The 14,941-nt window shown below is 47.6% G+C and overlaps 1 protein-coding gene across 1 annotated transcript in view; it reads right to left on the bottom strand.

The window, feature by feature from the left end:
• Nucleotides 1–14,941, bottom strand: part of LOC126521455 (metabotropic glutamate receptor-like) — a 285,492-nt gene that overhangs the window by 55,831 nt on the left and 214,720 nt on the right. Inside the window, exon 4 of the mRNA XM_050170157.3 lies at nt 946–1,009. The gene's annotated coding sequence lies outside the window, so the exon portion shown is untranslated. The remainder of the gene's footprint in view (nt 1–945; nt 1,010–14,941) is intronic.

The following is a 14,941-nucleotide window of genomic DNA, read 5'->3' on the forward strand; positions in this document are numbered from 1 at the left end:
ACGCGTTTGATCCGCTTATTCTCGTAAGACAGCTTTAAAGCCGAAGTTCGCCGGAAGGAGGCGGCTTGAAGTGACGAATAGTGGTAGAACAAGCGATGTCCCTGTAGCCAACGTTTCCACAAGAACTGCCGTGAAGAAGACTAGTCACCCTCTCCAAACGTTGGGTACGGAGGCGTCGCGTTTTCTACCACTGTTAATCAGCATTATGGTTGTATTTGAGGACCTTAGTAACGCTACCAGAGCACTTTGAAGTGACCACGGCACGTCCTGCTTTCGATGTTTCGCCCGTGTGAGCTCAGCGTAGAACTTCCCATGTTGTTGTTCACATATTAATATGTTCCATTACATCCGCTGACTCACTCTCTTTGCAAATACATTGCAGCGTACCATCGTAATGGCCCACGTAATAAAGACGCTGAAAACAAGAACTCGATTCATTTTTATTTAACACAGAAAAATATCATTTGAATGATGCCATATGGAGGCTGCTATGTATCAATCACTTGATGAAACTGAGCCAGGCCGAGCCGGTTCATTGAAAATTGAGTAATTTGTTTTTAACATGAAGCAAAATAAAGAACAATTTTCGCTGTTTACTTACCATGAAACTTGAAGGCACTAAAACATATGGGTATCATTCAGAGCGGGGTACACAAGTTGAAGGCGGAAATTGTATCGCCATCAGCAATACAAAAGAACACCGACTTTGTTTCAAGCAGCGATGACTCGTGGTGTGCCAACTCAAGCCTGATATGTGCATGGGCGCCAGGTCGTCATCGCGCTGAACATTAGTCTGATCAACCTCATTAATGTGCAACATGTCTGTTGAATCGCTACGGTGTCTTAAATGCAAGGTTGAGTGCTGCCTTTATTATTGCTCATGGAGGTACCTTATGTGGTCACATGGAGTGTCATCGCCAAAGTTCAATGACAGAAATAACTTACAAGCCTTGGAGAATCCAGCCTCCAGATGACTAGATGAGACATGAAGGCAGCCTGATGGTTATATCTGAAAGGATGAAGGTAAGAAATTCGTTAGAAGGTTAGTCAACACACATGACATACAAATGCGTAATAATAAATAAAACACACATTCATACGAGTAATATCAATGGAATCGCACCGTATCGTATGGTGCAATTCGTATTGTAAGGTAAAGCCTCACTCTTGCGATCGTACCCCGTTGGAACCCTTGTCAGGCCTCTGCATACATCAACTACATCATCCAGCCTCCGCAACTGTAATGGCGATGCTTGTTTGTATTTGACAGCCCATTAACCAGAGGCGACGTACAGAAAACACGCGTCATCACGTCATTTTTCTCATCCTACTTTTTTTTCTCATTATATTTCGGCTTATCGATGCTCGTGGCAGACCATCACAGAGGGGACAAAGTTCATGTGACGGCGTGGTAGCTGATTGGATAGCCAGTGATAATCACTTCTGCTCAAATTGATATCTGCCCTGAAGTATAATAGCTCGTAGTTGTGGCGTGTTTGTGTTTGCAATTAAAAAAAAAGAAAGCAAACAAAATAAAAGAAAAACGGTGTCTAACGTCTTGGGACTGCGCGCTGAGTTACGTGGGAAGCCGTAGTAGAGGACTTTGAATCATTTTGACCATTTAGGGTTCATTAATGTGCACCTGAAGCAGGCTACTCGAGCGTTCTCACATTCCTCCCCCATCGGAATGCAACCGGCGCGGCAGGCGGTCGAACCCGTGACCTCGTACTCAGCAGCACAACATCGTTCAACTATTCACTCCCCTCCCTCCCCCCCTTTTTTTTTTATTTGGCATTGTTCCATACATGAGATGCTGCTAATTCGGCAGAGAAGCTATCAACAACGTTGGCTTGAAAGGCACCACGTGCCCAATGACATTCATCGGCAACAGCTGCTGCGAAGAGCTAAACCACCATGGTGGATATCAGTTTCAAAAAAAACACTTCCACGGACAAAATGGCGGCATAAAAAGGACCTCGAGGCACTGTCGCATCATCGTATGACTACGTTGACAGTAAACCACACTGCAATCACTTTGCTTTCGCAGACAGTGTGACAACGCCCACATAACAGTTTTATAGTGTTCCTTTCTCTCTTATTTTTCTCTTATATTTCGTACCATTTTTACCGTTCTGCAGTACAAGGTGGCGGACTGGACATACCCTCTGATTAACCTCCCTGCCTTTCTTATGCATTTATATTTCTCTCTATCTCTCTTTATGCTACGAGGTTATTTCCTAAACGTGCGCCTCTCCGCAGAAGGGACAACGCGTGCGGCTCTCTCCAAAAACGCTGCGAGGTAGTGGCATAACGTGAAGTTGTGCAATCGTGTTCCCTTATAGCACGCTGGCTGCTACGCCACTGCTCCATCATTTGCATGCAGTCTGTGCTGTCACGACACTTGTCTGTGTGGATGTGTGCTTTGAATAGTACTTCTCTGTGGAAATGTTGGTGCGACATACGGCAAATTTTAAACAACGCAAACAAACAAACAAACAAACAAACAAACAAACAAACAAACAAACAAACAAACAAACAACGCAAACAAACAAACAAACAACGCAAACAAACAAACAAACACAGACAAACACAGACTAAACACAGACTAAACACAGACTAAACACAGACTAAACACAGACTAAACACAGACAAACACAGACTAAACACAGACTAAACACAGACTAAACACAGACTAAACACAGACTAAACACAGACTAAACACAGACTAAACACAGACTAAACACAGACTAAACACAGACAGACAGACAGACAGACAGACAGACAGACAGACAGACAGACAGACAGACAGACAGACAGACAGACAGACAGACAGACAGACAGACAGACAGACAGACAGACAGACAGACAGACAGACAGACAGACAGACAGACAGACAGACAGACAGACAGACAGACAGACAGACAGACAGACAGACAGACAGACAGACAGACAGACAGACAGACAGACAGACAGACAGACAGACAGACAGACAGACAGACAGACAGACAGACAGACAGACAGACAGACAGACAGACAGACAGACAGACAGACAGACAGACAGACAGACAGACAGACAGACAGACAGACAGACAGACAGACAGACAGACAGACAGACAGACAGACAGACAGACAGACAGACAGAGAGGGAAAAAACAGCGTTGGGCCCAATGTGTGTAGGTGTCACTGTGTTTTAGCATTGTCGCGCTGTTTGAACTTGCAGTATGTATAAGTTGGTGGGCTTGACTCGGTCGCTGCAGTGATTACTCGCGCGCGCGGCTAGCCGGTGGTCGGGAACGGCGCAAGCTGCATCTGGCGACTTACGAGTAACGCCAGAGCTGTACGACCCTGGCTTACTCGCACTACTAGGATTCGATGTAGGTGCACTTGAAATCTCTACACCTGTCTTTTCGCGCATTTAGCCTTAAATAGGAATAATGGCCAGTACTGTCGAGAATTGAAGCAATGACTTGGCGGGCCAAACGTAGAGTTATACCTCGATGGAATAGCGCATCGATAGTAGATGCTTGAGGCACCCGACTACCGCTGCAGTTTGTATATACCAGTTTTGTATACGCTCGCATCCGCGTTTTAAGCAAGCGTACATCATCTAGACCGCAGTCACCATCTGTTCACGTCATGCAGGAAGGTGAATAAAGGCGTCGATGCTTCAGTTTGGGGCTCTCCGAGAAACTTCTCGAAGGGCGAATCGTGTGAGAGAGGAAGAAAGAAAAAAGACAGACAGAAGAAAGGAAAAGGAACACAAAAATGGTGAGGAAAGGAGGCAGAAATGTCCGGGAATGACTGAGTAGGGAGTGTGTGGCATCGAAGAAGTGCCACTCATAAAAGCGAGAAGCTGCCTGCTCACCACGGTCACCAACAAATCGAAAACCACCCCGACTAGAACGCCAGCAAGCGCTGAATGCCAGACGGTGCTGCACCTGTTGTCGAATGCCCGGCTCAGTGAAAGGATTGGCCTGCCTCTATCTGCGCGTCGGCCTTTCGTGAAAGGCAGCTCGTTTTCGTCCGCGGTGGCTCCAATACGAAAGCAGAACTTCGGACACGGCCTTCTCCACGACATGCTTGGAGCTTTCACCAAGGAGAAGTGGGGTGTATTGGTAGATGCAAAAAAAAAAAAGAAAAGCTTTTGGCGTCAGAATGAAGCATGAAAGGGAACCAGCAGTAGCCTGTTTTTTCCGGTGGCCATTCGGAGTAAGCGCTTGTTCGCGCATAAACTGAGGTACTGTTTGTTGTAAAGTTAGCGTTAACAGTTCGACTGCTAATAAATCGTAATGGCGAAGCACGAAGGGGCCAGAAGTGTGAAAATATTTGCAATCAAAGAAATTCTCTACAATCGTATGTCCAGCTCAAGCGTACGTTTTTATTTTTCCCTTTCTGCATCGCAACCTTGAGTCAGAATGTAGCTTCCGGATGTGACAAACTGAAATCAACGGCAGTACTTTCACAAATAATTCTCCTCTAGATGCTAATCAGCCCGTCTCGCCAGCAAGCTCTCTATAAATAAAAGAAACATCGCCTGCTTAGAGTGAGAAGTTAATTTCAGGCATTAATACTGGCGGGAATAGCACCCTTTTCGTGTCTCGTCGCTTTGCCCGCTTGCGTCCCTTTTTGCTTTATCGGGTCCTAAGTAAATGCACACAAAGGACGAGGGAGCGATCCAGAAACGCTTGTACACACAACACTGGATGACAAAGTGCGCCTCATTTTTTATGAGCAAGAGGGAGGAAGACGTATGACACGGAGACCTGAGTGCGCTTATAGACTCCAAGTTCTCTTCATTTTATCAATGCGAGAAGCCTCGACCATACGGAGAGACTTGGCCTGCTGCTTGAGAGGTACGGGACACAGAAGAAGAAAACATCTGGGGTAGGCAAAAGAAAAGCGATAGAAATCGAGGGTCCCCACCCAAAGACGGAGTAGGCGGTGAACGGAGAACGATAACAAGATGTCGCGAAGAAGATGCTGAAACGCAGAAAAGCACAAGTTCTGTTTTTTTTTTTTCTTCTCGATCTCCGTCGCTTTTCCCGGTGCTCACTCGTCTGCGCTGCCGCCGGTGACACATGTCGGAAACAGGGATACGCGGTAATCAGCGCGGACAACCTCTGACGAGGCAGGGAAAGAGAGAGAGAAGGGCGGGGGGTGACGAAGAGAAACTGAGGAGGGTGCTCTACACGGAGACAGGCGTTCCCCAAGCTCTTTACTGCGAAACGGCAGCGCTTCGGGCAACTACAGTTGCACTGCGGCGGTGCAGCTATACAAACCATGTTGGCTGGCTTGTTCCTTCTTGGGTTGGCTCGTCTTGATGTCCGTTCTTGAGTTTGTTTGTTTTTCCGAGCGTATACGTTGGCTTTGCCGACGTGTCGCGCAGCAGTCTTTCCTATTGGGGGCCATTGCTGTACCGCAAAGAACTGGTACAAGAAACAGGAACTATCCAGAAATGAGAAAAAGCATCCGATGGACTCTCTCTCTCTTCTTACCCCCTTGGTGCGGCTGACGACGAGGCGATCGCTCGTACGTATACCCGTCGTCTGCTGACCAGAGAGAAATGATTCTCGATCTCTCTTTCTCTCGCGCTAAGATGCCCGTGCAGACGCGCACGCGGGAAGTGGTCGTTAGTACCACCACCCTCCCACATCCCGTGATGTTCTCTAAACTCCCCCCCCCCCCCCCTCAGGCCGTTTCCGTTACTCACGCTTCTTGTTCTTCTTTGCCTTTGTTTTCGTCTCTTGCATTGACGAAAGACACGGTTTGGTTCCTCGCACCCGTGTGCAATGCCTGGCGCGGTAGGACGGAACCGCTCTGAATGCCCGGCTGCCCCTAATGCCCCTATAGCCACGCTCGTGGCAGTCTTCGTCACCAGATGGGCCGGCCCACACGCTCGCGGGCTTCGTTCGCCCGATGGCTGTGGCCGACAGCGATGGAACTCGTGCTCTGTACGCCGCGTAGTGCATCGTCCTCTCGGATAGCTTTACTGAGAATGTGTCGGCGATCGTCGATGCGCAAGCCCTTCTGGAAGCACGTCTCTTTCGCTTCAGATACAGGCCAAGCGTTTAGTGACGCATTCGCTTCCTCTTCTTTTCTTCGCCAGTCTTTCTTATTTTATTTTTGTGCGTCGCGTTCATGCTCGATGTACTGAATGACCTAGCATGCGCAGTTTGCGAGAGTGGTGTGGTGATGTTATACCGAAGCGACAGGACACGTGGATTACCACACGCAACGCTACGTTGGAAAAATATCTTGCCTTGTTGCCTTCCTTATTGTTATTAGAAACTGCAAAGATATAAGGTGAGGAAGGAAGAGACAAAAAAAATTGCAGGACATCCATTCTATGGAGATGATTGGCAATATTAACGAGATTAGCAATCTATCTTATGATGGGCACGTAATTGGTGATAGTAGGTTTCATATGTAACGTTGAGTATTATGAACAGCGGCGTATACCTAGTGGCTCATATCCACCGCCACATACCGGGTCGCACATAACCAGTAATACTACACAGTGGCACTTAGAGTTGTACATAACCAGTCGCACATAACCAGCAGCACACACCCAGTGCTAATAAGCGTACTGGAAAGCGAGCTTTTCGCCCACAGGCAACGAGAACTCGCACACGTCGTAGTTCCACGTGACCCAGGTTGGCACCCAGGTTGGCGTCGGAAAGGTTTATTGAAGGGCACATACAGTCTGTCCGTAAAGTCACGGTGCACTTTTGACCGGTCACAGGAACCAAACGAAACAGAAATGTGAAATCTTCACCAATGTGGTGGCGCTTCGTTGCACACGCGACGATATTCATGTTGCACTTTGGTACGGATTCGAATTTATCAAGCCCCAGAACACAATGAACTTTCCTCTGTACCGTCCACGTCTCGACTGGGGCGTTCTGATCCGCTGCTGTGCAGTTCGCGGTGCTGCGTCATCACCCTGTGTGCGCACACCCCTGCACATCATACTACGGAAACTTGGAGAGGTTTCCTTTGATTTGGTGAAGATTTCGCATGTTCATCTTGTTTTGTTCCCTTCCTGCGACTGGTCAAAAGTGCACCATGACTTTACGGACGCACTGTACTAGCGACACATACTCGGTATCACATATCAAGCGGCACATAAGTATGACCCAAGCTGGCGTGAAGTGGCAACGGTTAGACTTGCACATGGGCAGATACCGGAAATTGCTTGAAGTATCCTGCAATCGCACTAAAAAGCAGCAAACAGACTAGCATCTACCATTGGAAGAGGCGTTTGCATGTTTCTTTTTCGGAAAGGAAAATATACAAGAATGTGAAGAAAGAAGTGACAGAAGAAACACGACACTTCGACCAGAAAAGCGGGACAGCAGCAGATAACACAGCACGACAGTGGCAACAGATGTCCGTAGATTGCTAAGAACGTGTAAAGCATTCGTTCAGCTGGAAACCGCCGCAACAAAGGAACAAATATAAGTGACCGCGGAAAAGCAGGGAGGTTAACCAGGATTTTCGCAACTCGAAAACAACTACAGCTATTGGTGAAATAGCCAAGTGATATATGTCACTGAAAAAAAAATTGAAGTAATAACGTTCCAGTAGCCATTCTCTACGTGGCGCCATTTGTGAGTAGTCGGAGCAAATCAGGAAGTTTTTATTAATATACGTTACCAACTAGCCCACCTATCCATCCTATTGCAGATCAGCGGCAACTTTCTTTATAATTACATGCCGTAGCACCCCTATGACTTTTTATACACTCCACTCCATGACACTACGTACGGAAAAATTAACCAAGTCCCCTCGGTTACATTGAAATTCTCCTTCCGGTGTGCTATTTCCGTACTTGGTTGCCAGAAAAGCTGTAGACGCTTCTAGATGCTCCCTTCAGCTATGTTAGGCGCCCTTAACACCTGTTCTTCTTTCTACAGCTGATGCGGAGTTCCTGTGGCTCAGAGCCAACGCATCGAACTCATTTTCGAGAAAAATTCTTGTAGGAATAGTGGATATATATATATATATATATATATATATATATATATATATATATATATATATATATATATATATATATATATATACACATATATATTGATACCTGCCGCTAGGGTTCGGCTTGCATTAAAAGCAACGCGATTTTATACATAATACCGTTGCAGCCGTGGTATGGTTCATCGCATGCACGTGCTTATAGTAGCGCAAGAACAAGAATAAGACCGAGTTCTAATCACGAGTCTACAGCGTAAATCTGGTGTTATATTTCATAACGATTCTTATATTTCGAATCAATTCATTTGTTACCATACGGCACACACAGTTGCTGATGTAGGTGATAACTGTGGCGTGGCGGCGCGAAAGCCAGAACCGTAGGTTGATAATGATGAAAAAGGATATAAAAGGAAAAAGAAAAGATCTAAAATACCATCCACTAGCTTGCGCCATTCACTTGGAATTTAAGTTTACGTTTCTGGTCACATAAGTAGAGATTCAAAAGCCAGACAACAGAGCGCAGTGATAACTAAAGGTAAATATGCTTAAAGTGCATTCTGCAGCCGTTTATTGCACTCTTGAACGGCAAATAGGTTCCCTAGAGATCAAAGTACGATATGCTTGCTTGAAATGTAGAGTTCCAGTGCACCATTACGCATTTTAGTGCGAAAAGTGAAACTTAGCTAAAAAAATTCGCCAACGATTACGATACTCCTTAATGTGAACTTTGAGCGTAGCTGTTTGGATGTGTTGAATTGGCGATATGTTGTGGCAAAGAACTGAAAAGGAGGAGGGCATGGCTAAAGCGTGAGAAGAAAAGCATAGTGCCGCGCAAAACGGGATTTACGGCGACTATGGCTACGAGATGGCGCCAGAGTAGCGCGCGTCATCTGCATGGATATAACGCACAGCATGAGCGGAGGTCTGTCTGCGGCGGCTGCTGTGAATCGCGCCCACGCGTCACCGACGCGCTGCCTCTCGGCATCTCCCGATTAGCGAGGCCAATCGCTCCCCACTCGGCTCCGTTTGCAACGAGCCACGCGAGACATTGTCCGCCCCTGCCAATATTTCGCGAAATAAAAACACGTGGAGAGCAACGCTCAAATTTCACATTAGGGAGTATCGTAATCGTCGGTAATTTTTTGTCATGATTCAGAACGTAACGTTACGGGCTCTGTTTGCATCCCTCACATTTACTGCTAAACTCTATCATTGCTATCCTCTGTTATCGCACTTTACAAAAAGTGGCGCAGCACCATCCGTAAACAAGCAGGAAACAAGCAGCGAACGAGAAGAAGGCTGAATTTGTTAACCTTACGCCCAAACAAGCGAAACAGCAGCAGCAACAACACAAACAACGAAAAATAATAAATGTTGCTTTAGCGTCTTGCTTCGCGCAGAGTACATTCTCGTACGAACCGCTTACGCAGGCTGTTCTCATTATGCTCGCTATGGCAAACTGCAAGGGAAAAATAAACCTCAACAACGAAAGAGGCACAAAAATCGACTGCGTTGAGGCAGCCTGTGGACGTTGGCGCGTGGCCCTGCGGCCGCCAGAGCTTTATTCAATTACTGCTCTCCCTCAGGCCTTTATCATCGCGAAGCTTGGACAACGCCAGTGGCCAGAGGCATGAAAAAACAAACAAACAAACAAACAAACAAACAAACAAACAAACAAACAAACAAACAAACAAACAAACAAACAAACAAACAAACAAGGCAAAGCTCCCTGCAGTGTGACACGTGTAGCGTACATAATCACACCGGCGTATTACACAAGCATCTGCAGCGCACGCCGAGTCTTCCACGCGCAGGCACCGATATTCCAGTCAACACGGGAGGGAACTTGATTTCACAAAACTTAACACCTTGCGCTATAAATAGGTTAAGACGCGTAACAATAAATGATTTGTTCTATCATAGAAAAAGAAACAATAATACACATTTACGCGTGTAATTATCCTTATGGTGGGACGTACACTAGGCTAGTGGAATAAAGTAAGAGCCAACGAATTTAGAATGTTCGAGCACCTTTCTAGAACCATTGCAAAGTTTGTTTTTCGGTGATAGATGAGTTCGTTGCAGCGGAACGTGGGATTGATGTAGCCGTGCGATTATTCCGCCGTTAAAATCGCCCGCGACAGAAAATATGAGTCATACATATAGCGAAGCATTTTAAATACCTCGACGGATACATAAAGGAAGGAAAGACTTACTCAAGAACCCACCAAGATAATCTGAAAATGAAGGGGAAGCGGTGTGTAATTGCGGAAAGTTATTGCGGGAAGCAATAGCAGAAGACAGAGAACATTTACGAAGAACAAGGCAAGGTGGTCAACATTGAAGAAAGAAGAAGAAACTTTAATAAAGAATGGTCCGGCAGTTTTTGTTGTGGTGGCTTCAGGTGGCGGCTCGAAGTCCGTGGACTCGGGCAGCATCTTCGGCTTGCCGGGCGGCCCAGAGCTGGTCTGCCAGCTCTGAACTTTTGAAAGCCGCCTCCCAGCGGCGGCGGCGACGCCAACGGAGAAGGTAGCTGGGGCGTCGTCGGGAAGAAGCGAGCTCGAGGCTTCCCGTACTCTGGCAACGGCCGCAATCGTGGACGCGTCGCCCCGAACGGAGGTGGTTTCACTACCGTGGTTGCCGGCACATTCCCAGAGCATGTGTCGCAGCGTTGCTCTCAGTCCGCAAGCTTTGAGAACTTTGATGCTACAATACATATGAGGTGGTGCGTGGAATCTTGAAAGGTGTGGTGGCGCAAGCGCCAACGTTCGCAAATGCAATTCTGTGCTTGAATTCGGGTGTACGTTGGGGATCGGAAGTTAACCAAAGATGGGTAGGCCGGTTGGCCTTGGGAGCTCCCACCCTCCCCCCAAACCACAAGTGAGTGTGTTATCGCAACACAAGAGGCTTATAATGCTTCCGTATATACGTGGGATATACGGGATGATAATTTTTAACATTTATGGAATTTTTAAAATCGCCTGAGGTCGGCGGCATAATTCTTGTCCTTGATTTGAATCACTTGAAACATGAGTATTTATTATTAGCATGAAAGCATTATTAGCATGAAAAAAAAAAACGAATCACAAATTCAACTAATTAACAATAACGCAAATCAACTTTTTAATTAATTACCTTAGGCATAATAGGAATTTACGAATTGTGACCGGTGAGCTTGCAAGACGTGTCCAGGAGGAGTAATAAACATTTATTGTACAATAAGCACTTTATGATGACCGGGCCTAAGCCTCCCATGAAGGGACGTCGAGGGCTTGCCTCGCCGCCGCCTCGCGGGCGTGCTGGGTCGCCCAGGTTTGGTCGTCGAGGGCGGAGCTCCGCAGAGCCTCATGCAACCTCGACGAGAGAGTCTGTGTGTACTGTGCTGGGCACTTCCACAGCATATGCGGAAGCGTAGCCGGGTGAATGCCACAGCACCGGTAGCTGAGGGTAGTGTAGACGTCTGGAAATATAAGGTGGAGGCGGGCGGGTGAAGGGTACGTGTTTGTTTGTAGCAGACGCAGGGTGGTAGCCTGCGCCCGGCTGAACTTGGGGTGAGGAGGGGGGAAGGTTCGGCGACTGAGGTAAAATGCCTTAACGAGATCGTTATAAGTTGTCAGATTGTCCCTGGTGTCCAACTAATCTCCAGTGACTCCGGCGCGGTTGACTAGGCCTCGCGCAATGGAGTGGGTGACCTCGTTGAGATTGGAGAGGTGTGGGTAGACAGGGCCCGCATGGGCCATGATCCACGTTAGGGAGAGTATGCTGTCTTTAGAGTGTGGTGCCTGGCAGAGGATGCGAAGAGCATGGGGAGAAATACGGCCTTTGCTGAAGTTAGTGACGGCTGAGCGAGAGTCACACACGATGGTGTGACAGGTGGGATCTGAAGTGGCCAGGGCGATGGCCACTTCTTCAGCCGTCTCGGCAGCGGGGCTAGTGACGCTGGAGGCGTGGTGTAGGACTCCAGCGTGTGGCGACGGCCACAAATCGTGTGCCATGGGAATATTGGGCTGCATCAACAAATGTGACGCCAGGTACGTGAGCAAGGGCTTTTATGATATCTCCGGTCCGAGCTTGGCGCCGGGCCCTGTTATATTCAGGGTGCATGTCTCTAGGGGTAGTGTCTATGTAGATCCAGCTACGGATGTCGGTCGGGATCGGTTGTTTGGGGCCCTGTTGCTGACGGTAGGTGAAGCCAAGCGTGGATAGAATAAAGCGTCCCGTTTCAGTAAGGGTGAGCCGTTCAAGCTGAGAGCGTTGTTGGGCTTCAATGAGTTCGGAAAGGTTGTTGTGAACTCCCAGTTGATTGAAGAGTTCGGTGCTGGTGCAATGCGGGAGGCCAAGTGCTTGCTTGTATAGCCCTCGTATGAGGGTGTCGAGCTTGTTTTGCTCAGCCCGGTACCAGTTGAGGTATGCAGCAACGCAGGTAATGTGACATATGACAAAGGATTGGACGAGGCGGAGAAGGCTTTCTTCTTTGAGTCCCCTTCATCGGTTAGAGATACGTTTAAGAAGTCGGAGGGTGTTTTGAGATTGGGCACAGATCTTGTTGAGAGCCAAGGCGTTGGAGCCGTTGGTAGAGATGGTGAGACCGAGGACCCGGATACTAGGGACGTGTGGGATAGGACTGCCATCTTGAAGGCGTAGGGTGATGGCGTCACAGGGTCGGTGATCAGATTGGTGTTTGGGAGGGCAACCTCGCTGAATGGGCTTGTAGAGCAGAAGCTCCGATGTAGCCGGCGAACAGCGCAGTCCGGTCCCTTGAAGATAGGCTCTAACCGTGTCAATCGCCGTTTGGAGGGCTGACTCCACTTGACCATCACTGCGTCGGTACGACCAGATGGTGATGTCATCGGCGTAGATGGTATGGTTGATATTGTCTACTTAAAACGAATTTTCAGGATGATACCAGCTTCGAGATATTATGCTCCAAGGTATGGGACGAAATACGTGGTCGTTGCAGCAACGTTCATGTTTCAATGCATAAAGCAGCCTTTTGTTACAAAAACTCAGTGGAACAACAGTGCGTCTTTAGGGCGAGTTTGATGGCGCATATCTCCAAACTGGCTTCATTCTGGAAATTGAATTTGTGTGAATACGCCTTGTAAACTGAACGGCCACAATTCGTAAATTGCAATGTCACGTAGAGTAAATAATTCAGAAGATAATTTGTGAATTGTTGGTTTTGGTTGAATATGTTTCGATTTCTCGTGCCAATAATGTGCCTCTCTCTGACTAATCCAGTTCAAAGACTAGAATTATGTGCTACAGCCTATTTTTTAAAACCTCAGTGACTTAAAAATGATCACCCTGCATGTTGCCCGATAGGGCAGTATAAGCCTGTCTGGCTTCCAAGCGCGCAACTGTTGCTGTGAAATGAGTTAGAGGTATGCGTCGTACTTCACTGTGCATGAGTCTATCATCGCCAGTCTCTATCGTCCCACAAGTCGTTATAAAGTTGCAGCGGATGAATGGCATCCACTATGGACGTGCCCTGGTGCAAAGACTGCCCGCGAAATCGTGCTGAGGAATGTGAAGTTGAGAACTGATCAACCTGAAGGCTACGAACGATGGCTCACAGGTAAAGCAGTTCATGAGTTACTGTTGCAGTACCTGCATGAAGCGGGCTGTGAAGTTAAGAACTGGTCAACCTTAACGCAACCAACGGTGGCTCATAGACAATGCATTTCATGAGCTACTGTTGCAGTAACTGCATGAAACGGGCCTCAATGCTTACATGCAATTTAATTCAAGCAGCATTCCGCGTGGTAAACCAAGCGAATAAACAATACGATGATACCGCTCCGAAACAAGAGGTCAGTGCAGTTCGTGTGAAACGAAAAAAGAAAGAAACAATGTAACCTGTAATCCTAGCTTTCTTGAATAAATGTGTAAAAAGGGCCGAGAAATAAGTGCCCGAGATATTTGATGTATTTATTTACAGAGATGAAAAGGAGAGGTTGGTGCGCTTACGGGCGGCGGCTCCTTCTTTTCGTAGGGGCAAGCAAAACAGAAAGCATGAAACATACTGGAAAACACTGAAGAACCAAGGCAAGGTACTCAAACTACAGCGGGAACAAATGGGCAAGAGAAAGAGATATACAGAAGGCAGGAGAGCTTATTCAAGTAGCTTCGGCAGTTTCAAGCGCACACGCACACGCAAGAATGAAAAAAAAAGAAGAATAGAAAAGAAGTGGATGTCACCCATGGTAAGACAGCTTACGACAACAACAAAAGGCAAAGGACTGCGACAAGAGATTGTCAGAGAAGGGCTTACACGCACTAACGCTATTTGGTAATCTGTAGAAACAAGACCACAGTGTTGCAGGCGGTGGTATAGCCCAGAACCGCCGCCACTGATTCGCTGCATGCCTAATGGAGCACGCAAGCGGACGACAGAATATCCAAGGTCGAGAGGGAGCTCTTTTTCCAAGAAGAACTTGGATTACAGACAGGGGAAGACACGCCTGTCCCTATTCTGGTTGTGTCGTGCTTGCCCTTGCTACCATGCAGCATGTAGGTCAGTGATACGGCGACCGTTAGTGGGATCTCCCACGCTAGGACAGTCGTACTGTTCGGCTACTACTCGTCCGCATGGGTACCGTTCGGGAGATGGCGAAGGAAAGAGAAAGAAAGGGGCTTTTCTGCATCCAAGACGGCGGCACTTTTACGACGGGCCATATTCGCGGCACAACGACCGGTAGTAAACAGAGACGCAAGGCGCTGTCTCGTGTGTGTAAAGCGAGCTTTGGGTGGTGGCCAGCGCGTGGGTTGAGAGCGAACGCTAAGCGACAAACTGGGTGTAAGGAAGTAAAGCCTCTGAAAAGGGCTGGGAGGGGGAGAAAAGGGTGGTGCGATTAACTCATACGCGTTCAATGCGTCCCTGTCGCTTTAACCTCGCCATCTCGGCAGCTATTCTTGCACTTGATGGCCCTTAGCAATGGATTGGAAAGCTGTAGTGGCGTCTCCC

This window comes from Dermacentor andersoni, chromosome 6 (genome assembly GCF_023375885.2).
Source record: "Dermacentor andersoni chromosome 6, qqDerAnde1_hic_scaffold, whole genome shotgun sequence".
Lineage (NCBI taxonomy): Eukaryota > Metazoa > Arthropoda > Arachnida > Ixodida > Ixodidae > Dermacentor > Dermacentor andersoni.